The sequence below is a fragment of the Tamandua tetradactyla genome, chromosome 8 (assembly GCF_023851605.1).
Source record: "Tamandua tetradactyla isolate mTamTet1 chromosome 8, mTamTet1.pri, whole genome shotgun sequence".
Taxonomy (NCBI): Eukaryota; Metazoa; Chordata; class Mammalia; order Pilosa; family Myrmecophagidae; genus Tamandua; species Tamandua tetradactyla.
Window position 1 is genome coordinate 88,875,175 of NC_135334.1, and position 22,936 is coordinate 88,898,110.

General features: G+C 37.5%; 1 protein-coding gene, 1 long non-coding RNA gene and 1 pseudogene across 2 annotated transcripts in view; 2 read left to right on the forward strand and 1 right to left on the reverse strand.

The window, feature by feature from the left end:
• Positions 1–2,561, forward strand: part of LOC143644704 (uncharacterized) — an 86,517-nt gene extending 83,956 nt beyond the window's left edge. Inside the window, exon 3 of the transcript XR_013156823.1 lies at positions 2,364–2,561. The gene's annotated coding sequence lies outside the window, so the exon portion shown is untranslated. The remainder of the gene's footprint in view (positions 1–2,363) is intronic.
• A 9,449-nt stretch (positions 2,562–12,010) lies between these two features.
• On the reverse strand, positions 12,011–12,605 carry LOC143645234 (RWD domain-containing protein 1 pseudogene; annotated as a pseudogene).
• Positions 12,606–18,159: 5,554 nt separating this feature from the next.
• The window catches only part of LOC143644708 (uncharacterized), a 47,757-nt gene continuing 42,980 nt past the window's right edge, over positions 18,160–22,936 (forward strand). Inside the window, exon 1 of the long non-coding RNA XR_013156825.1 lies at positions 18,160–18,284. This is a non-coding gene — a long non-coding RNA (uncharacterized LOC143644708). The remainder of the gene's footprint in view (positions 18,285–22,936) is intronic.

Here is a 22,936-nt window from a genome sequence, read left to right on the forward strand (position 1 = left end):
GTATAGTAATGATTAGGAAAGTGGGCTCAGGAATTAGACCATCTATGTTCAAGTGATAGCTGCCCACTAACTACATGTTTTTGGTAAATTGCTTAACTTCTCAAAGTCCCAGTGTCTCCATCTATCTATTGTAGATAATAATAGTGCCTATTTCACAAGGTCAATTTTATGCTCAAATAAGGTGATCTATGTGTAGGGTTTAATTCATTGGCATAGTTCATGGTAAAAAAAAAATCCTATTATTTTCTTATGATAGTATAATTATTTGTTGATATGTCTTTAATATCTGTTCACATAGCATCTAAACCTTCCTATATATGTTTCTGTTAAGTCCTTCAAAATATACTGAACTTGAAATTTTATTGAGAGCTTTATTTTCTCATCCCTTGGTTTTATGATATAATATTTTGAATTTCATTTTGTATAAGTTTTTAATCTTACATTTGAGACTTGTGAGCCCATTATTTTATGTGCCTCAAATTTGTGGGAAAAGAGACAATTGAATTCATAACAAACTTGAGGGTCAGTGGCTGACTAAGCAGACTTACGTACCTTTCTCTTTCCCTCCTCCAATAGCCTGATGGTGAGTGGTGACCAGAGGGATGAAAATATTTTTATTATTGAAATAAAATAGATATCTCTGGAGGCCACTTCTGCTGAGTTAACCTCACATTCAAATGCAGTCATTATCTGAAAAGAAATGGACTAGCACCATGTCAGGATCCTTCTTTTCTTCTATTTTTCTTGCTTCCCTCAACTCCTGGTTTGCTTTGTCAATTCAGCCCATTCTGAGTCAAGAGGCAGTTTCTTTTTAATGTTGCCTGCATCTGCCTTACAGAGAAGAGGTACTCAATAATCACATGGACTGTACCATATGACCCAGCAATTCTACTCCTCGGTATATATTCTAGAGAAATGAAAACATATGTCCATACATAAGTTTGTACATGAATGTTTATAGCAGCATTATTCATAATTTTCAAACAGTTGAAAGAACCCAAATGACCATCAATGGATGAATGGATAAACAAAATGTGGTATTCCATATAGTGAAATATTATTTGGTTATAAAGAAGAGTGAAGTATTGAAACTTGCTTCAATATATATCTTTGAAGCTAGTCACAAAATCCACATATCAATGTTTTCGTGTCCTAAGCTGCTTATGCAAATACTTATGAAATGGATCAACTTGAACAATGAATTTATTAGCTTGCAGTTTTGAGGCTAAAAGAAAGTCCAGATTAAGGTGTCATAAAGGCAATACTTTCTTTTGAAGTCTGGCTATCAGCAATCCTTGTCTCCTCTGTCACATGGCAAGGCACATGGCAGCACCTGCTGGTTTCCCCCTTTTCTTTTGGGTTTCTTTGATTTCAGCTTCTGGCTTCCATGACTCTCTCTCTGTCTGTATTTGTTCTGTTAATAAAGGACTCCAGCAATAGGATTAAGACCTGTCCTGAATGAGGTGGGTCACACCTTAACTGAAGTAGCCTCATCAAAAGATCCCACTTACAATGGATTTACACCCAAAGGAATGGATTAGATTTAAGAAAATGTTTTTCTTGGGTATATACAGTTTCAAACTCCCACGTTATATGATTCCATTCATATGAAAACACAGAAAAGGAAATCCATAGAGACAGAAAGTAGTTAAGTGGCAGCTTAGAGCTGAGGTGAGGGTTATGAGGGGTAGGAACATAATAACTAAAGGGTACAAGGTTTCTTTTGAGGTTATGAGAATTTTAGAACTAAAATTAACTGTGTTGATGATTATACATATCTGTTGGATATCTAAAAATCATTTAATTGAATACTTTAAATGGGTGAGTTATATGGTATGCAAAGCATATCTCAATAAAGCTGTTTAAAATTAATTTAGTGAACTCTGGAAAACAATCATGTGAACTACTAAGGCCCAAAGACCAATAGCCGTCATCCAACCCAATACCTCTTATCTGGCATATAAGAGACAGGTAGCTCCTAAGTGATTTGTCCAGGATTTTTTTTTTTTTTTTTTTAAAGTATTTTTTTATTTTATTATTTTTTGTTTGTTTGTTTGTTTTTTACATGGGCTGGGGCCGGGAATCGAACCGGGGTCCTCCGGCATGGCAGGCAAGCACTCTTGCCCGCTGAGCCACCGCGGCCCCCCCATTTGTCCAGGATTTTATGACTACTTAGGGGTAGAGCATGGACTTAAACCAAGGTCTGGCCAGTATTCTTTGTATTTACTTGATGAGTTGATTTGGCAAGAGTTGCTAAAGAAATTCATATTTAAATAATACTTACTAAATGCTGTACACAAGTCAGGAATGGGCCAAATACCTTAACACGATCTCATTTCTCCTTTCCGATTACCTTATGACAGGTTTGGAGTGGTTTAGTAACTTGCCAAAGGTCATGATGGATTATAAGTAGTGAGGCTGAAATTTGAAACTGCATCGTCTGACTCCAAATCCAAGGCTCCTAAAAGAAAAAACGTTTGTGATCATTCTACCTACAGTTCAACTCATGCATGTGTTCATAGTAAAAATTGAATGAACAGCTCCCTTTTTCATTTCAACCAAAGCACACTCAACCAAGATATATATTATTTGTACAAGAACTTAAGGATCAGGTGGGCCACGGTGGCTCAGCAGGCAAGGATGCTTGCCTGCCATGCCAGAGGACCCAGGTTCAATTCCCGGTGCCTGCCCATGTGAAAAAAAAAAAAAAAAAAAAAGAACTTAAGGATCTATTCATTTTTCTAGGGAAGTGGAACCTCTAGGCTCTCTAGCTACTGAAAATGTGATCCTCACATAAGAAGTATGTTTCCATCCCCTTGGAAACTGTTAAAAATGTAGACTATCAGGCCCCACCCCGGACCTACTAAATCAGTCTGCAGTTTAACACATTTAACAAGATCCTCAATTGATTCCTGTGGCCTTTGCAGATGAGAAACACTGCTTTAGTCTACGTGAAGCTAAAGGATTCCTGACCTCTGGTGATAATGTTTCTACCATATTTCTCCTTGACTTGATGAATTTCCAAATAATTGTGTCTATTTCACTCCTGCCCCACAGAAGTCATAAAACAAGACTCTCAGAGAAAAATAAAATTAATGCTAGGCAGTACCTCTTACTGAAGGTGAGACTTGTAATCAATGTGAAAGTCTTTTTAAAAAACTAATGAAGAATTTAGACAGCAAAACTTCTTCCACACCCCAAACCACTGAGTCAAATGAAGATAAAATTTATAGGAGAAAAATGATAGTGTGAGGGAAAAAGAATATTTATTGAATAGCAATAACAGACATTTTATGTAGTTTACCATCACAAAATTGGCATGTGCATACGATCCTCACTGTTCAAATAAGAAAACTAAGGTAGAGAGATATTAGATTAAATTGTCCAAGGCCAAGCAGATTTGAATCTGAATCCAGGCTTTTCTGATTCCCTTCCACAACTTTCAGAAGAGTTGGCTGCCTCTGTCTCTAGATTTTGCTCTTGGTCAAAGGAAGCTGCCAGGAAATGAATTCCATGGAAAATGAATGCCTCAGTTCTGAAAGGGATTAGAAATATAAAGGGAGAAGTCCAGTGGAATCTGTAGTTCTGGGTGCAATATCCTAGGAAGATAGTGTTGAGAGGGAAGAGAAGAGATTAACAACAGAATTTTGAGGAAATCCTATTTTTAATGTTTGAGTAATAGAAGCAGAAGAAGGGGCTAAAGAGAGATGGATGGAAAATTAGGATTGTGTGGAGACATGGAGGCAAAGGGAAGAGAGTGCATCAGAAAGGAGGATGTTTGTCAATGTTGCCAAGAGAAAAACTAAAAAAAATTTTAAAAATTAATCGACATTAGAGATACGGAGGTTGTTGGAGATACTAGGCAAACACAATTTGGTTACCAAAGGGGGCAGAAGCCAGATTGTAATACGGTAATGAGAAAGAAGTAAGGAAATAGTGACAGTAAATGAAAAAAATTATTCAAAGAGAAAGAGAGAACCAGTTCAGTATCTGGAGTAGATACCTGAGTTGGAGAGCAAAATGTTTAAAAATTCGATTTCATGATTTTTGAATAAATAACGCATTTACTTGGTTCAACAGTTCAAAAAATACATATATTGAGAAGTCTGTTCTCACATATGTACACCCAGTTCCCCATATGGCTCATTCCCCATGCTGTCCCCTATATGCAACCACTGGTTATTAGTTTTTTGGAATCTTTTCCCTATTTCTTTAGATAGATTGAGCAAATACTAACATAAATTCATATTTCTCCCTTCTTCATAAAAGCAGCATACTAACTTTGTTTTTATACTTAACCATAGAGCCTACATATCTTTCCAGATTAGTCCTTATAGTGGGACATTTAGATTTGTTCCAACTTTTTTGCTATTAAAAACAATCTTGAGGGGGTGCAAGGGTAGTTCAGTTGTATAATTCCCACCTACCATGTGGGAGACCCAGATTCGATTCCCAGTCCATGCACTTCCCAAAAAACAGACAACAAACAAACAAAATTCAACAAATGATGCTGCAATAAGAGGATACTCACATGGGAAAATAATGAAATGTGACCCCTCCATACAGTATACAGAAACAAAGCAAAACAAAAAATCCTGCGTGTAAATCTTCCTGGCAACATGGGACAGAACTCCCAGGTTAAGCCATTACCCAGCATCATGGGATTGAGAAAGCCTTCTTGACCAAAAGTGGGAAGAGAAAAATGAGACAATAAAGTTTCAGTAGCTGAGAGATTTCAAATAGAGTTGAGAGATCATCCTGGAGGTTATTCTTATGCATTATATAGATATCCCTTTTTAGTTTATGGTGTATAGGAGTGGCTGGAGGGAAATACATGAAACTGTTGAACTATGTTCCAGTAGCCTTGATTCTTGAAGACTGTAAAACTATATAGCTTTTATAATGTGACTGTGTGATTGTGAAACCTTGTGTTTGATACTCCTTTTATCCAGGGTATGGGCAGATGAGTAAAAAAAATATGGATAAAAATAAATAAATAATAGGGTGGATAAGGGGGGAAGCAAATTGGGTAGTTTGAAATACTAGTGGTCAATGAGAGGGAGGGGCAAGGTGTATGGGATGTATGAATTTTTTTCCTTTTATTTCTTTTACTGGAGTAATGCAAATGCCCTAAAAATGATCATGGTGATGAATATACATCTATATGATGACATCGTGAGCTATGATTACATTCCATGTATGGACTGAATGTATGTGAAGATTTGTCAATAAAATTTTTTTAAAAAAGCAAGGAATGCTTGAAAAATAAAAAACCAATCCTGTGATGATATTAAGAATTATTGATTGCATATGTAGAATGGAATGATTTCTAAATGTTGTGTTAGTTTATTTTTTTTAATTAATAAAAAAAAAAAAAACAATCCTGTAGCTATCTTAGGTGCTCACTTCCAAGATTACAAAGAAAATAAGGAACAATGGTCTTGCCAAAAAGGACCCCGGCTGCGTGCAGCCTATTCCATGCCCAAAAGCACCTCCAGGTGCTCTAGAATAAGGTCATTAAGAAGTTTGTCATTCAAAACATAGCAGAGACCACAGCTGTCAGGGACATTTCTGCGGCAAGTGTCTTCAATCCCTATGTGCTTCCTGAACTGTGTGTGACACTACATTATTGTGTGATTGTGCCATTTACAACAAGGCAGTCAGAAACTATCCTCGTGAACCCGCAAAGGACTGAACATCCCCACCCTGATATAGATCTGTGGGTGCTGCCCTACGACTTCCACCAAAGCCCATGCAAAGAAAAAAATAAAATAGAAATTAAACTTTAAAACAAACAAAGACAATGCTGCATTGACTATCCATTGTACAGATGAAAACTTGCACATGCATAGGTGCATTTTTAAGATAAAATTTCAGAAGTGGAATTTCTGGATTAAAGGATAATGTATTTTTAATTTTGGTGGATTGTGGAGAGCCGCCTCCCGGGTCTGGCCTAGTGGACACGCTGCGGCCTGCTCTAGAGTTCCCCCCGCCCATCGAGTGAGTCAAGATGGCGCCCGCATCCTGTTTCCGCGTATGACGCACGCGCCCGCCAACCCTATCTTCCAATCACCTCTGTATACGTGGCACTAACCTATTGGGTTTGGGCACAGTATATAAGAGGTTACCCGGACAGGGTGGGGGGAGACGACCCATAGGGAGCCGTACCTGACGGCCGCATAGAGGTTGTTCCCCCGCGGGGTATTCTGTCCCGCGCGGAATTTGTAACAGAACTTGCAAGCTTAGCTCCAGTAAAGGTCTGTGCTCACAACTGCAGCGTGTCTCGAACCCGTGTCTGTCACTTGAGTCGGTTTGTCTGCGTCTGTCTCTCTCTCCCTCCTGTTCCCTCCGCCGGCCGGGGACCAGAAGCTGAGCGAGAAGTCCCGGACAGTGGATATTACTGAATTGCCTTTCATTAAGTTTGAATCATTTTGTTCTCCCAAGAATGTGTGAAAAAGTGCCTCTTTCTTCATGTCCTTAGTAGGAGAAAATACTGTATATCTTTGGATTTGTCCTTATTATAAATTATACTTTTGCCTCATTGATTTGAGATGAAAGAAGAGATCTTTTAGATGTGGGAGACTTGAGCTATTAGAGGAGAGTAGACATAAAAGGAGGAGGCTATTGACCATATAAGTGAAAGAGTGATAATAGAGCAGGTTTACTAAGAAGAGATGAGGAATGGGATCAAAAGGAAAAATGTAGGCATTAGCCTTAAGCAAGAGGGAGGACACCTGCTACATTATAACAAAAGGGGCAGAGGGAAGCATAAGTTCTGATGTAGGTGGGTATGAAGATTTTCATGGTAGAGATTTCAGGAGCACCCATTCATTGGCTTCTAATTTCACAATGCAGTAGTTGTCAGATTCACCTCTGAGCCTTGATGGGGGGCAGAAATGGGAAGAGGGGCAGCTGAAGAGAAGCTGGATATAGTCACTGTAAAGCATAGAGGAACAATAAGATTTGAAACACAGCAGGAGTCTTGGGAAGTACTCAAGGCCCAGCTGAGCTTGGTGATCATGAATTTATAGTGATAGCAGTAGGTTATGTGATTTTTCTCTAGCTATGCTCAGAAGCCCATGGGCATGCATGGCAAAGGCAAAGGGACTCAAGTTTTCATCCAGGAACTTATTTATCCAGATCTTGAGGTGTTTTTTTTTTTTTTTTTTTTTTAAGTGAGCCAAAAGGACAAAGGGGCAGAGGATACAGATCACTATCATGATATAGATTGAAAGGAAATGGAGACAAGAGAAGACAAATGGGTGGTAAGAAGTATATGTGTTAAGAGGTAGGGCAAGATGGTGGTGTAGGGAAGTGTGGAATTTAGTTAGTCCTCTAGGGCAGTTAGCAGATAGCCAGGAACTGTTTGGAGCAACTGCTTGGTGGACATCTGTGACTAGACACACATCATATACTAGACTGGAAAGGGTGGAAGGGCTGAGATCACAGTACAGAACTGTAAGTAAAGCCTCTGAACTTCCGACTGGCAGGGCAGGCTGCTGGGGACACTTCCTGGTGGGAAAAAGAAGCACACTCTACTAGGGCAAGGGGAAGGCAGCTCAACCAAGCCCCAATTATGGTTCTAATTAACAAATATGACTGCTGAACGTAAACTCCCAGCACAGATAGATCCAGAGAAAGTAGGAAATTAACCTTGAGGTCTCTCCTGGCAGACAGGTGTCAGGGCTAACAGAAAAAAGGAGGCTTTTAGAGTTGGCCAAGCTCAGAATACTGGAAAAGGTCCTATGACCCTTTATAAAGCCAGGTACCAACCCTGGCTCTTGGTGGGAAACTTGGGGGCTGGGAACTGTCTCTGAAAGGGATTTTATTTTTTTATTTCTTTTTAAAAAGTATTTTGAATAGCTTATTAGATAAAACCTCAGGCACATTCAATTGTCAGTACTGACCTAGGCAAGGGAGGAGTTAAGATAGGTCTGGGGGACAAAATAGCAAGTCAAGTGAAGGAGATAATTCCCTAAGGGGTATATCTTCCCCAGATCAAGTGGTGGCCCTCCTTCAAAGAATTCAGACCCCAGGGGCTAGAATCAATAACAGCTAAAGGCAGCATTCTACCTAGCTTCTGTCTCAGTGAGCCCCTACCAGGCTGAGATTTAAAAGCTCCACAACATTTTAGACTATTGGGGAACTGCAGGCTGACAAGTGCTACTTGCTTGGCAGAATAGGAAAACACAGTCTAGAGTTTCCACAGGAAAGCCAGACAAGGTACTGTGTCTCATCTTCAGGGAAACTTGATACTAATTACATCCTCCTGAGACCTGGGCCTGCCTTATCTGGGAAAATCTAATTGAGGTTGATCATATAAGGGGAGGCCCTCCTCAAAGGAAGGTTCCATATAGGCAGGGTAAGAACCAGAAAAACAAAAGCTGAAAAATTCTGAGCAGTTAAGTAGAAACTATACTATAGGTCCAGAATAAGTTGAACTGAATGCTGAGAGAGAGGGAGGGGAGGGGGGTATCAAAGTCAACCAACAAGAAACCCTAGGTAAAAGAGTGAAAATAACCTCCAGAATAAAGTAATCAAGGAGATCAGATGCCAAGACATCAACAAAAATTACAAGTCATACTAAGAAAAATGAAGATATGGCTCAGTCAAAGGGACAAACTAAAACTTCAAATGAAATACAGGAATTGACACAACTAATTAATGTTCAATCAACCCATGCTAAATCAAGTAAAAAATCAAATCAATGAATTTGGGGAAGACATGGCAAAGTATATGAAGGGTGAAAAGAAGACATTGGGCAACCATAAAGATGAATTCAAAAGCTTGAAAAAACAAATGGCAGAACTTATGGGAATGAAAGGCCCAATAGAAGAGATTAAAAACACACAATGGAGACCTACAACAATAGATTTAAAGAGGCAGAAGAAAGGATTAGTGAACTAGAGGACAGGACATCTGAAATCCTAAACACAAAAGAAAAGATAGGGAAAAGAATGGAAAATATGAGCAGGATCTAAGGGAATTAAATGATAATATGAACTGCATATATATTCATGTTATGGGTGTCCCAGACGAAGAAGAGAAGAGAAAAATGGCAGAAAGAATAATTATCACTGAATTCCCATCTTAATGAAAGACATAAAATTACTGATTCAAGAATCACGGCATACCCCAAACAGAACAGATACACATAGATCTACTCCAAGACACTTCTAATCAAACTGTCAAATGTTAAAGACAAAAAGAGAATTCTGGAAGCAGGAAAAGAAAAACAATCCATCACATACAGGGGAACCTTGATAAGACAATGTATGGATTTTTCAGCAGAAACCATGGAGGTGAGAGGGTGATATAAGTGAAAGTCTATTGTAAAGGTTTCTAGATTGTAAACTCTTACAGAAATCACATCTATTCAGGAGTTGTAACTATTATTTCTAAATTCTGAGATGCTGAGTTCTTTGTGTATAACTTGATCATTCCCTGGAACTTTGGGTATTTTTGTGACACCTGAGACTCAGAGCTAGATTTCTGCAGCAATCAAAGTCAGTATTAACCCATACAGCAACTGTTAGAAACACTGAAAAAGGATCAGACTTCAATTAGAGATAGGATTGAAGCTGATACAGGCAGGACTAAGGTAAAGCCAACTAAAGGATAAAGGATAATAGTGACTGTATTTGAAAACTTCAACTTCTGTGTGAGACCAAAGGAAGAGATGTTTAATGGCAAAATTTATATTTTCGGTAGCACACTATCTAATTTAACTTGCATAATTAGCTTATTTAAGCACCATAACTACATGGAACCTTGTATAGGGATGAGATCTTATCGGTTTGTATAACTCGATGTAATTCCCCTATACATCCCAGAGTAATCTGGGCAGAAGATAAAAAAGTTTTTGCAAAGCCCCCTTGAGGGGCTAAGATAAAAAGGTTTTCCCCCTGGGGGAAACCTGATATTCTCACAATCATTGGGGGCTGCCAATTTTATAGGCCAGGCTCTCGATCTTGGGGCTTGCACTCATGAAATTTATTCCTGCAAAGGAGAAGCTAAGCCTACTTATGATTATGCCTAAGCATCATTACCATAGAAACTCTTTTATTGCTCAGATGTGGCCTCTCCCTCTAAGCCAATTCTGCAGGTGAACTCAAGCCTTCCTCCCTATGTGGAACATGACTCCCAGTGGTATAAATCTCCTTGGCAATGTGGAACATGACTCCTGGGGATGAGCCTGGCCCTGGCATCATGGGAGTGAGAAAGCCTTTTTGACCAAAAGGGGATGAGAGATTAAATAAAGTAAAGTTTCAGTGGCTGAAAGATTTCAAATAGACTGAAGAGGTCATTCTAGAGGCTATTCTTATGCAATATATAGATATCCTTTTTCAGTTTTTTGAGTATTGGAGTAGCCTGAGGGAAATATTGAAACTGTTGAACTGCAATCCAATATCTTGATTCTTGAAGATGCCTGAATAACTTTAAAGCTTTTAAGGTGTTGCATGTGATTGTGAAAACCTTATGACTGGCACTCTCTTTACCCAGTGTGTGGTAAAATGAGTAAGAAAAAGAGACAACAAACAATAGGAGGGGTTGGGGGGGTATGGGATGTTTTGGGTATTCTTTTTTACTCTTATTTTTATTTTTAAAAAATTTTTTGAGTAATGGACATATTCAAAAATTGATTATGATGATGAATGCACAGCTATGTTATGATACTGTGAATCACTGGTTTTATACTTTGGATGATTATATGGCGTGCGAATAAATAATATATCTCAATAAAAAAGAAGTATATGTTACAGTTGACTAGAAATAAAGTGTGAAAAACATATATATGGGAAGTAGATACAAAAAAAGAGTAGAAAACTGATGGGAGATGGTGGTTAAGAATGAATTGTCTGATTCAGTGAATTTTAGAGGCAGAGTAAGTTTTAGGAGAGACCAAAGTCCAGGGTTAACTTTGGGAGTATGTGGCTGAGGTATGAAGGATAGAGGAGTCATTGAAATTTAAGAAATTAAGAAATTGAAAGCCAGGATGTTGGGTAGTTAATACTCTAGATATTAAAATCACCCAAATAGGTGACAGTAGTAAAGATGGAGAGGAAGGTTTTTGGACTGAGTTTATAAACATAGGGAGGAGAGCTTGAGTTCACCTGCAGAATTGGCTTAGAGAGAGAGGCCACATCTGAGCAACAAAAGAGTTTCTGTGGTAATGCTTTAGTCTTTGATGAATGAGAGGCAATATCCAGAATGTCAACAGATACAAGGAAGAATAAAAGGTGATACAGCAAATAAAAGCACAGTTTTTTTTCCCAAGCAGCTGGAAAAGTAATGTCCAAAAAGCAGGATTAAGAAATGAAAGAAAATGTCTTCTGATCCCACTTCTGGTCCCTGATATACAGAGGTACATGGGGCTGTAGGAGAATGAGCGGGTGTAGTGGAATCTGGTCTTTAGGGTATACTCTTTATGGATTTCAAGATTTTAGTAGTATGGAGCCATCAGATTTACATCACTATTTATGAACAATAAAAGCTCTTCTCCCTAATGATCTGGGACAGCTAGTTTTGAGAGTGAACCTGTAGAAGGCATGCTTGAAACATTAGCACCACTTACAACTGGAGTTCTAAGGGCCGAGGTTCAGTCCTGTGATATTGCAAAGGGAATGCAAACATGCTTGGTTGCTTTTTCTTTCTTTTCTTTTTTTTTTTTATTTTAAGGTCAGTTTATCAAGTTCAGTAATAAAAGTTACCAGAAGAGGGTGTGCGAGTGGTTCAGTGGTAGAATCCTTGCCTTCCGTGGGGGAGACCTGGGCTTGATTCCTGGACCGTGCACCACCACCCCACCTCACCGCTCCAAAAAAAGTTACCAGAAGAGTATTTGCCTAAAAAACATTTTTTTCTTGGGGGGGGGCGGGGAGAAAGGAAAATCAAAACCCTCTTTGTATATCCATAGATGCTGTGGCCGTCAAGCCTCTCTGGAGATAGGGACAATTAGTCAGTTAAGTAACCCTCTGGATCCGCAAGATTTTAGTTTTGATGTCCTCCAGCTTCAAACCATTTTCTGCAACAAAGACTCATCTACATCCACGTCGTTTTCAGCATCCTCCAAGAACCAGATAAAAGATGTATCAAGATTATGATCTGTTTCAAATAACTGCATCTCACTTAATTTGCTTTTTCCTGGTTGTCATCTTTCATTTGTTTCTTTGTAATCTCCAAGAGTTCTGCACGAAAGTTGCCCTTCCAATTTAAGAAATTGTCAATTGTAACAGGAGTGCCATGAAATGGTTGCATTTCAGCCTTTTGTTTCTTTTCTTCTTGTTGCATTTGTTTGATCTACTATTTCATTTAATTTTTCTTGCACACCTGACATTAAAGCAAAGATCACCATAGCAATATTTTCTTCTGTGATGCTGATAATTTTTAAAACTGAGACATCATTGTCTTCTACATTTTCCTGGGAAAATATTTCTTAAAGGGGAGTGTCAAGAGGGTATTTTTCAACATAAGTAACGAGTGTGATCTGGACAGTTTCATCATTTCTCCAGTCTCATATGACACAATAAAGGTGAGGCTAGGTAGATTTTCTGTAATACCATGAAGGAGTCGGGGCAGATGAGCCACCAATCCTTGCGCTGTTCCATGCCGTAATGTGTCTTCATGGCCCTCACAGCTGCCGTGGATTTTAGAAAGTGGAATATATATACATTCATTATTTTTTAACACTACTTTAGTTAACATTTCCCACAAAGCAGAGCCAGAAACAAAGAAGTGAGTGCCAAAGGTGATCCCTGAAAGCAGTAATGAGCGTATAAACAGAATGAGACAAATAAAAAGAAACAGCCAATAAGGATTAAGCTAGCTACTCTGAACAACTGAGGCTCAATCCTTGCTGTACCCTTTTGTGAACCAAGTAGAATGTGCCTCAGAACTGCCCCTTTGAAGGTTAGGGGGCTGGGACATATTTTTCACCAATTCTCATCCCCGACTGGGATTTGCTCCCAAGGGTGTTCCTAGGACACTTGTGGGAGGTAATTTAGAGAGCTCTCTTGGCTATAGGAAATCCTTGTGGCTGAACATCAAAGTACACAGGGAGACTTAGATGTCGGAGAACTTGTTCATGGGAAACGTCCACCACTTTTGCTGCTAAAATGCAAGCTGAGCTGAGGGGATGTGGTTTGTTTGGGGGCACACAAAGCACATTCTACCTAAACCTGTATCAGGCAAGTGAATGGAAGATGTTTAATATCTCAGAGAAGAATCTTCCTCTCTCTTACCTTCACACCACAGGTTGTTATGGGGGGAAGAGGGGCAGGAATTATGTGACCTGCTGCCTTTGCAAATGCATTTAAACTTTAAATGCATTGCCTGTGTTGAGCAGCATCTCTCAGTCTTGCTGTCAGTTATACTGGCTGTCTAACGCCCAGAATATTTCTGGATTTGCCAGACAGATCTTCTTCCTCCTGGCTATGCGATGGCCCTTCGGACCATATTCTAAATGGTGTTTTCCTTTGTTATCTCATCTGGTTACATATTTTTGTTCACTTTCTATTTTCTAGAATGTTGTTGAGATCTTTCTTCTTCTGAAGAAGAAGTGTCTATTCAAATCCTTTGCCCATTTTTAATAGTATTTGTCTTTTTCTTAAAGAGTTGGAATAGTTTTTCCCATATTCTAGATATAAGTTCCTTATCAGATATATAATTGGCATAAATTTGCTCCCGTTCTGGGAGTTGTCATTTCACTTTCTTGATGGTGTCCTCTGAAAAACAGAAGTTTTTAGTTTCGTGGTATCCAGTTTCTCTCTTTTTTCTTTGATTTCTTGTGCTCTTAGTATCATATCTCATAAACCTTTGCTAAATCTAGGACAGGAAGATTTAGACCTATGTTTTCTTCTAAGAGTTTCTTTGAACTCTTTTGAGTTAACTTTTTATTTTTTGTATATGGTGTAAGATAGGTTCCAAATTTATTTTTTTTCATATGGTTATCCAGTTGTCCCAGCACCATCTATTGAAAAAATTATTCTTTCCCCAGTGAATTGTCTTGTCACCTTGTTGAAAATCAATTGAACATAAGTCTGAGGGTTTAATTTCTGGACTCTGGATTCTATTCCAGTGACATATATGTTATCCTACCAGTACCATACAACCTTGGTTACTATAGCTTTACAGTAAGTTTTAAAACAGGAATCATGAATCTTCCAAATTTGGTTTTCAAGATTGTTTTAGATTGTTTGGCTATTCTGGGTCCCTTAGATTTCCGTATGAATTTTAGAATCAGCTTTAGAATCAACTTTAGAATCAATTTCTGCAAAGCAGTCATCTGGGATTAAACATGGGTATTTTAACTTTTCTTAATAATATATTACTTCTCACATACCTCACAAATGATCATAATGCTACTTTTTGACATAAATATTGTACTATTCATTTGTACTATGAAATTTCATGAACTTGTTAGTCAGAAAGAGGCAGTTGAAAGCCAAAGCCTAAAATTCTAACTCAATAAAAGTCTACATTGTTTGTTTTATATTATCCTTTTGAAGAATAATAATATACACATAAGAGTGATGCAATATAAGATATTTTGTTAGCATTTTCAGGTGTACCATCTGATCATTTTGTTGTAAAGGATAAATGTTAGCTAGATGGAAGACAGATTTTTTTTTTTTTTGCTTAATTATTGAGTGCTGAATAATAAGATTGCTCAATAAACATATTCGCTAAAATAACTTCATCATCTTTCTTTACTACTTTGGTATTAATCTTGAATTTTAATTGAAGAATCCTCATATTAATACAGAATCCTTTTAAAGTAGAAAGGATATGTTGAACACCTTGTGTGTGCTCAACCCATCTCTTCATTGTAAAACTTCTTGAGTCATCTATACAAGTCATTTCTATCTGTCCTAGATAGCTCTCCTTACTTTAATACTTATTCTTATATTGCCAAGAACTCCTCTATCGCCACATCCAATGACTAGTTTTCCTTTGTGTCATGTAACCTCTATGCTGTATTAGACACAATTGCCTGTGTCCCACTCTGAACTCTGTCTCCACAGCTTCTCTATGATTAATCACCTAGGATCTCCTACTTCTGATCACCAGTTCTTTGTTTCTCCTGTACTAGGATCTCCTACTTCTGATCACCAGTTCTTTGTTTCTCTCTTCCCACCATACCCCCCACGAACATGCCCTGGGCTATCCTAGAATTTAGTGATTCTTTTGTGAAAAACTTATTGTTACTCATTGGTTTTACAACCATCCCTATCCTGATCTCATCTTGTTTTTTCACTCCAGGACCATGCTTCCACCTACATAAAAAGCATATCTACGTATTTGGACATTCTGTCACTTCAAATACAGTATGTGCCAATATTGGCTCACTTTACATTCCAAATCAACTTCAGTTGGTTGTGATAACAATTTCACCAACGACCACCATCTTCATTACCTAAATCTATTCAACTACTATGAAGTCCTTCCAGGTATATTCTTTCAAGGAATTCTCAAATCTATTCATTTTCATTCCACTGTCACCACTTGTTCACTTGTTTATGAAGTTATGGCCGTAAAGCCAAAGGTAACCCAGTAAAAAACTCTAACCTGGAAGAAGATGTTTTGAGCTAGGCCAGATAAGATGAGCTATTGATCAAGGCTGAGGAACAATCTTGGATGATATGAAGAACTGATATAATCATTGCCTCAAGATTACATTTCTACAACTCTCCACCATATCATTTTACTATCATGTTTTGCTCACACCCACGTCTATACTTTTATTTATCTGTTTAGATCTGGATAGTTATTATCTCATTAAAGTTTCATGATTTATGTAAAAAACACCATGGTCAAAATACCATGGTCAAAGCAAGAATGTGGTCAAATGCATCCCTAAGTTGTTTGCCATGAAAACCAGAAGATGGGAAGACACAAAGAGGTATAATCTTTAACTCAAAACGTTGTTCAGAAAGTCAACAGGATAGTGTCAGGAACTAGAGTTGACAAAATCTTCAAGAATTATGGAAAACACAAACCAACAGAAAAATTCTGAGCAGAAATTTTTCTGAGCTTCCTGAAGTTCCATGCCACCTGTGGAGAAAAAGCAACTCAGATCTTCACCTAAAGTCCATCTGAACTCTCCTGGTCTTTGACTTCTAAGAAGGCTCAGTTTTTCCTGCAGTAGAGTAGCTAACACTCATGCAGCATTTACCTTGGATTAGGAGCCATACTAAGCACTTTGTATATAAAAACTTCTTTAATCTTCATAACACTCGATGGAGTATATACTTCTATTATCCCTATTCTAACAAGAACAACATTGAGGTACAGAAAGTTACTTAAGATTCTACAACGAGTAGGTGGCAAAGCTGGGAAGCAAACCCAGGAAGCCTGGTGGCAGTCTGTGATTTTACAACTGCACCAAATTGCCTTTTGAGCAAGTTAGGATCTTCTATATGCCCTTAACACAAATTCCTGGCTTTCTTGTCACCACTACAGCCTACGTGTAAGGATTACCCTACTTGTTTGAAAACCTGTACATTGTCAGGATGAAGAACAAATATGTCTGAGGCCTGAAAAGCATCACTGTTTTTACCCTGGGTGATTTGTTTGGGATGAATGGAGAAAAGAATATCTAGTAAAAATTATCTAGAAATCAGATGCTACAAAAATGACAATCCATACTCTTTGTCTCTTGGATTTGTCTTCTGGTAAGAATGCAGAACCAGTACTGATAAGAGTAAACCTTTGAGCTGTCCTGTAAATGAACCAAGTGATTTGTGTGCAGGCAACTGGATTTGTAACCTATCCAGTGTTTCTAAGGCAGAAAGTGCACGATGGTACCAGTGGAAGATGAGGTTAGAGAGGTCAAGGAGCCAGGCAGGGATAGCCTGTATGACTTACAAAGAAGCAGTGATAGGAAGACAATTTCCCTCTCTCCCTTATGCATAAAGACTGAGACCCGCCAATGATCCCCCAGTGGCTTGATCCATAAATTATCATTTAGGTTTTGTAACACATAGAATAAAACTTTTATAAATTACACTAATAAAGGTTAGGACAGCATTTAATGAACAGTACTTTTTTTCAATTATTGCCTTGGGCCAAATTCCACAAACAAGATTAAGTCAAAGAGATTCCTTTAAATCTTTTTAATCTCTAGATTGTTTTCATCATTTTACATAGTCTCAAGCAATCTGTGGGGTATACAGACTTGCTATTATTTAATTATATCATGTATGTATAATTATATCATGTATTATTTAATTATATCTTGTATGTACATGTAATTATATCATGTATATCATCCTACTCCTTCCAAAAATCATTATTTCACCCTCCTATCTTGTTTTATATTTTAATGCAATTTTATTGATATATACTCACATACTATGTAATCATCCAAAGTGTACAATCATTGGGTCCTGATATCATCATATAGGTGTGCATTCATCATCACAATCCACTTTTTTTCTTTTTTTGTGAAAAATAAAATATATACCAAAAAAGGAATAAATTTAAAAGCACACTGCAATAATTAGTTGTAGAACAGATTTTGGAGTTTGATATGGGTTACAATTTTACAATTTTAGGTTTTTACTACTAGCTGTTCCAAGACACTGGAGAATAAAAGAAATATCAATATAATGATTCAGCAATCATACTCATTTGTCAAACTCTACCTTCTCTATATAACTCCACCATCTCCTTTGATCTTTCTCCCACTCTTTAGGGTTATTTGGGCCATGCCCATTCTAATTCTTTCATGCTGGAAGGGGCTGTTGATAATATGGGATGGGGGATGGAACTAGATGTTCTTGAGAGGCTGGCCCCTCTGCACTTCAGGACTTATCTGGCCTAGGAATCCATCTGGAGGTTGTAGATTTCTGGAAAGTAGTGCTACATCATGGAAACTTTGTAGAATCTCAGCAAAAGCCCTAGGTGTTCTTTAGGATTGGCAGGAATGGTTTTTGTTGGGGTTTGGCAAAATAGGGTAGGTAGCAATGTCTAGCTGAAGCTTGAGTAGGAGTAGCCTCTCAACTCTATCTGAACTCTCTCAGCCACTGATACATTATTTGTTACACTTATTTTCCCCTTTTTGGTCAGGATGGGATTGCTGACCCCACGGAGCCAGGGCCAGACTCATCCATGGGAGTCAAATTCCAGGGCAGACTCATCCATGGGAGTCATATTCCACGTTGCCAGGAAGACTCTCAACCCTGGATTCATGTCTCACATATGGGGAAGAGTAATGATTTCACTTGCAGAAGTGGGATTTAGAGAGAGAGAAGCCACAACTGAGCAACAAAAGAGATCCTCTGGAAGTAAGTCTTAGGCATAACTATAAGTAGGCTAAACTTCTTCACTACATAAATAAGCTTCACAAGAGCAAGCCTCAAGATCAAGGGCTTGGCCTATTGATTTGGGTGTCTCTAATGTTTGACACAGTATCAGGGGTTTCCCCGGTGGTAAAGTTTAATAGTTCCATATTTTTTCTCCCATCCCTCAAGGGACTTTGCCAATACTTTTTGATTATCGGCTTAACATACTTTGGGATATATCCAGTCATTACACAAAACCATACAGGATTATAGGCCCTCATTCCCATTCTGGGCTCCCTGTGTTTGGATTGTTTAAGTGATCTACAAGACAGGTTGCGCTGGACTATGTGCCACAGAAAATTTAGGCTCTGGATAAAATAAACCTTTCTTCCTTTGTTCTCATAGAGTAGGTGAAGTTCTAAAATACAGACCACGTCTTCCTTACCCCTGAATTCTGAATTACCTTAATTCCATTGGCTTCATTCTTATCTCTAAATACCATGTTACACATATATAGCACAGTGTCTCAAAATCTAGAAATAACAATTACTGCTATGGATTAAACATGACTCCTGTAAAAGCTTATAATCTAGGCCCTAATTTTTATAATCATTTTCTAAATGAGACCATAAGATATCTTGCCTCACCAAATGTCCCACAGGTTCATTAAAATGTTGCATGCCTCACAACTTCATTCCTTTCTGTAGCACCACAATATTCGATCATATGTATATACCACTGTTTGCCATTCTACTTCTCAGTGTATCCTTCAGCCACCTCCATCCATTGGGCAGGATGTCTAATGTCCAAAGTCAACAGTCCATCAACACTCTCAATTTTAGACAATTTCATTGTTCCCAAGAAAAAGTAACCAATAAATACACCCTCAGTGAATAGAAAATCCAAACATCCCCTTAACTTTTGTCCCTCCCCCAATTATTTACTCCTGGTATTGCTGTGGTACTGTTGATGTTTTCCTGTTAAACATAGTTTTGCCCACTTTTTAATTGGTTTGTTTCTTTTCTTATTGATAAGTTGAGGGATTTCTTTATGTTTTCTGGATATTAATTCTTTATCAGATATGTGATTTCCAAATATTTTCTCCCATTGTGTAAGTTGTCATTTTACTTTCATGATAAAGTCCTTTGAGCCATAAAGTTTTTAATTTTAATGAAATCCTATTTATCTATTTTTTCTTTTATTGCTTGTGCTTTGGGTGTAATGTCTAAGAAATTATTCCCTAACTCAAGGTCTTGAAGATGCTTCCCTATGTTTTCTTCTAGGAGTTTGATTGTTTTAACTTTTATATTTAGGTCTTTGATCCATTTTTAGTTTATTTCTGTAAATGGTGAAAGGGAGGGGTCCTTTTTCTTTTCTTTTTTTTTTTTTTTGCAAATGGAGATCCAGTTTTCCTAGCACCATTTGCTCAAGAGATCATTCTTTACAAATTGAGTAGTCTTTGTCCTTGTCAAAAATATGTTAGTCATAAATATGAGGGTTGTTTTCTGAGCTCTCAAGTTACCTTGACTCAAGAAAGGCTGATTGGTCCAGAACACCTCTGTCAGCTGGTAAGACATGTGTCTGGTGTTTTCTGGTCCTTTGCCCTCTGGTTTCAAACAGCTTCCCCATGAGCATTTTCATTCTGCATCTCCAAATGTCTAGATCTCTTGTTGGCTGTGATAGCTCTGTCACTTCTGTCAGCAATGGAGCTTTTTCCAAAATGGTTCCTTTTTAAAGGTCTCCAGTGAGTGACCCTACATTGAATGGGAGGAGACACATCTCCAAGGAAACCACTTAATCAAAAGGTCCTACCCACAACTGGGTGGGTCACATTTCTATGGAAACAACTTAATAAAAAAGACCCTACCCTACAATATTAAATCAGGATTATAGAACATGGCTTTTCTGGGGTACACAACAGTTTCAAACTGGCATGGTAAGGGCTGACATTTAATGATATGTAATCTTCCAATACACAAACACAGAATGACCTCCAATTTATTTTGGTCTTCTTTGATTTCTTTTAGCAATTTTTTCAGTTTTCTGTGTACAAATCCTTTATGTCCTTGGTCAGATTTTGTGCTGGTTTGAATCTGTTATGTACCCAAGAAAAGACTATGCTCTTTTCATCCATTCTTGTAGGGGGCAGAACTGTTGTGAATGGGATGTTTTGACTAGGTTGCTTCCATGGAGATGTGACCCACTCAATTCAAGGCAGGTCTTAATCATCTTTATTGGCAACCTTTAACAGAGGATAAAAGGCAAAGGCATTTTGGAGAGAGCTCAGAGAAAGAAATGCCCCAGAAGGAACAAGCAAGAACACAGAGAATCCCAGAGAAATTTTGGAGAGAAGGGCCAACAGACATTGCCATGTGCCTTCCCATGGCCCTAGATGCCATCAGCCTTTTTCAGAGTCAAGATACCTCTCTCTGGATGCCTTAATTTGGACATTTTCATGGTCTTAGAACTGTAAAATTGTAACCTATTAAATCTCCTTTGTAAAAGCCAATCTATTTGTGATATATTGCATTCCAATATATACCAGCCTTAGCAAACCAAAACAGATTTATTCCTAGCTATTGATTCCTTTAGTTGCTATTGTCAGTGGAACTTTTTATTGATTTCTTCTTCTGATTCTTCATTACTTGTATATAGAAACACTAGAGACTTTAGGGTGTTGTTAGTATTATATCCTGCCACTTTGCTGAATCCTTTTATTAGCTCCAGGAGGTTGTTCTGGATTTTTCAGGACTTTTTTGCATATAGGATCATGTCATCCACAAATAAGGAAGGTTTTACTTTTCTCTTTCCAGTTTGGATGGCTCTTATTTCTTTTCTTGCCTAATTGCTCTGGCAAGAACTCCTAGCATAGTGTTGACTAATAGAAGTGACAGTGGGCATGCTTCTCTTGTTCTTGATCTTAGAGGGAAGGGTTTCAGTCTTTTACCATTAAGTAGGATATTAGCCATCAGCTTTTCATACATGCTCTTTATCATATTGAGGAATTCTATACCTAGTGTTCTAAGTATTTTTATCAAGAAATGGTGCTGGATTTTGTCAAATGCCTTTTCTGAATTGATTGCGATCATTGTGTGCTTTTCCTGTTCATTCTGTTTATGTGGTACATCACATTAATTGATTTTCTTATGTTGAACCAACCTTGCATACCAGGGATTTATCAATTTTTTGGGATGACTTTGAGCAGAATTGGAGTTTTGCCTTCTTGGAATCTTTGGTAGATTTCCTCTGTGAAGCCATCTGGTCTTGGGCTTTTCTTTGTAGGGAGGATTTTGATTATAGATTTAATCTCTTTATTAGTAATTGGTTTTTTTCTTTTGAGATCTTCTATTTCTTCTTGAGTCAATGTAGGTAGTTTATTTATAAGAGTTTGTCCCTTTTATCTAGGTTATCTAATTTATTGGTAGACAATTGATCATAGTGTGTACTTATAATCCTTTTGATTTCAGCTGGGTCAGTGGTAATGTCTCCTTTTCATTTCTAATTTTTAAAATTTGAATCCTCCCTCTTTTTTTATATAATTTTGGTCAGGCTAACTAAGGGTTTGCCAATTTTGTTCATCTTTTCAAATAACTGACTTTTGGTTTTGTTGATCCTATTTTTTTTTCATTTATCTCCACTCTAATCTTTGTTATTTTCTTCCTTATGCTAGCTTTTGGTTTAGTATACTTTTCTTTTTTCTTGTTCTTCTGCTTTTGAGATTAGGTCTCTGATTTTAAATCTTTCTCTTCTTTAATGAAAGCATTTAGAGCTATAAATTTCCCTTTCAGCATTGCCTTCACTGCAGCCCATACATTTGGGTATGTTTTATTTTCATTTTCATTAACTTGAAGATAATTCCTAATATCACTTTTGAGTTCCTCTTTAATGTTGGTTGACTAATAGTACGTTGTTTAATTTTCACATATTTTTGAGTTTTCCACTTCTCCCTCTGTTATTGATTTTTAGTTTCATTCTGTTGTAGCTGGAGAATATACATTGTATGATTTCAGTATTTTTTAAATTTATTGAGATGTGTTTTGGGATCCAACATATGGTCTATATTACAGAATGATCCATTTGCACTCATGAAGAATATGTATTCTGTTTTTTTTCAGCACATGTCCCATATATGTCTGTTAGGTCCAGTTGGGTTAGAATATCATTCAAGTCCTGTATTTCCTTATTTTTCTTCTAACTACATATTCCATCAATTATGGGGAGTGTTGTGCTAACTACAATGTAGAATCTTCTACTACAGTGTAGAATCTTCCCTCAAATTTGTCAGTATTTGCTGAATATATTTTGGGACTCTCTGCCTTTTGACTGAAGAGTTTAATCCATTTATATTTAAAGTCACCACTGATAATACAGGACTTTCTTCTGCCATTTTGCTCCTCACTTCTGTGAATTCCTACTTTTATATTTATTTGGTATTTTGTCAAAAAAATGCCTTCTCATTTATATCTGAATAAATAAATTTTCACCTATTTTCCTTGTGGTTACCATCAGTTAAAATTTAGCATCCTAAATCTATAACAATCATATTTGCTTTGATACTGATTTAATATCAATAGTATGTATATATACTTTTTACACCCCATCGTGCCCTCACCATTTCTATATTTGTTACCACTTTAGATCTTTGTACAGTTTAT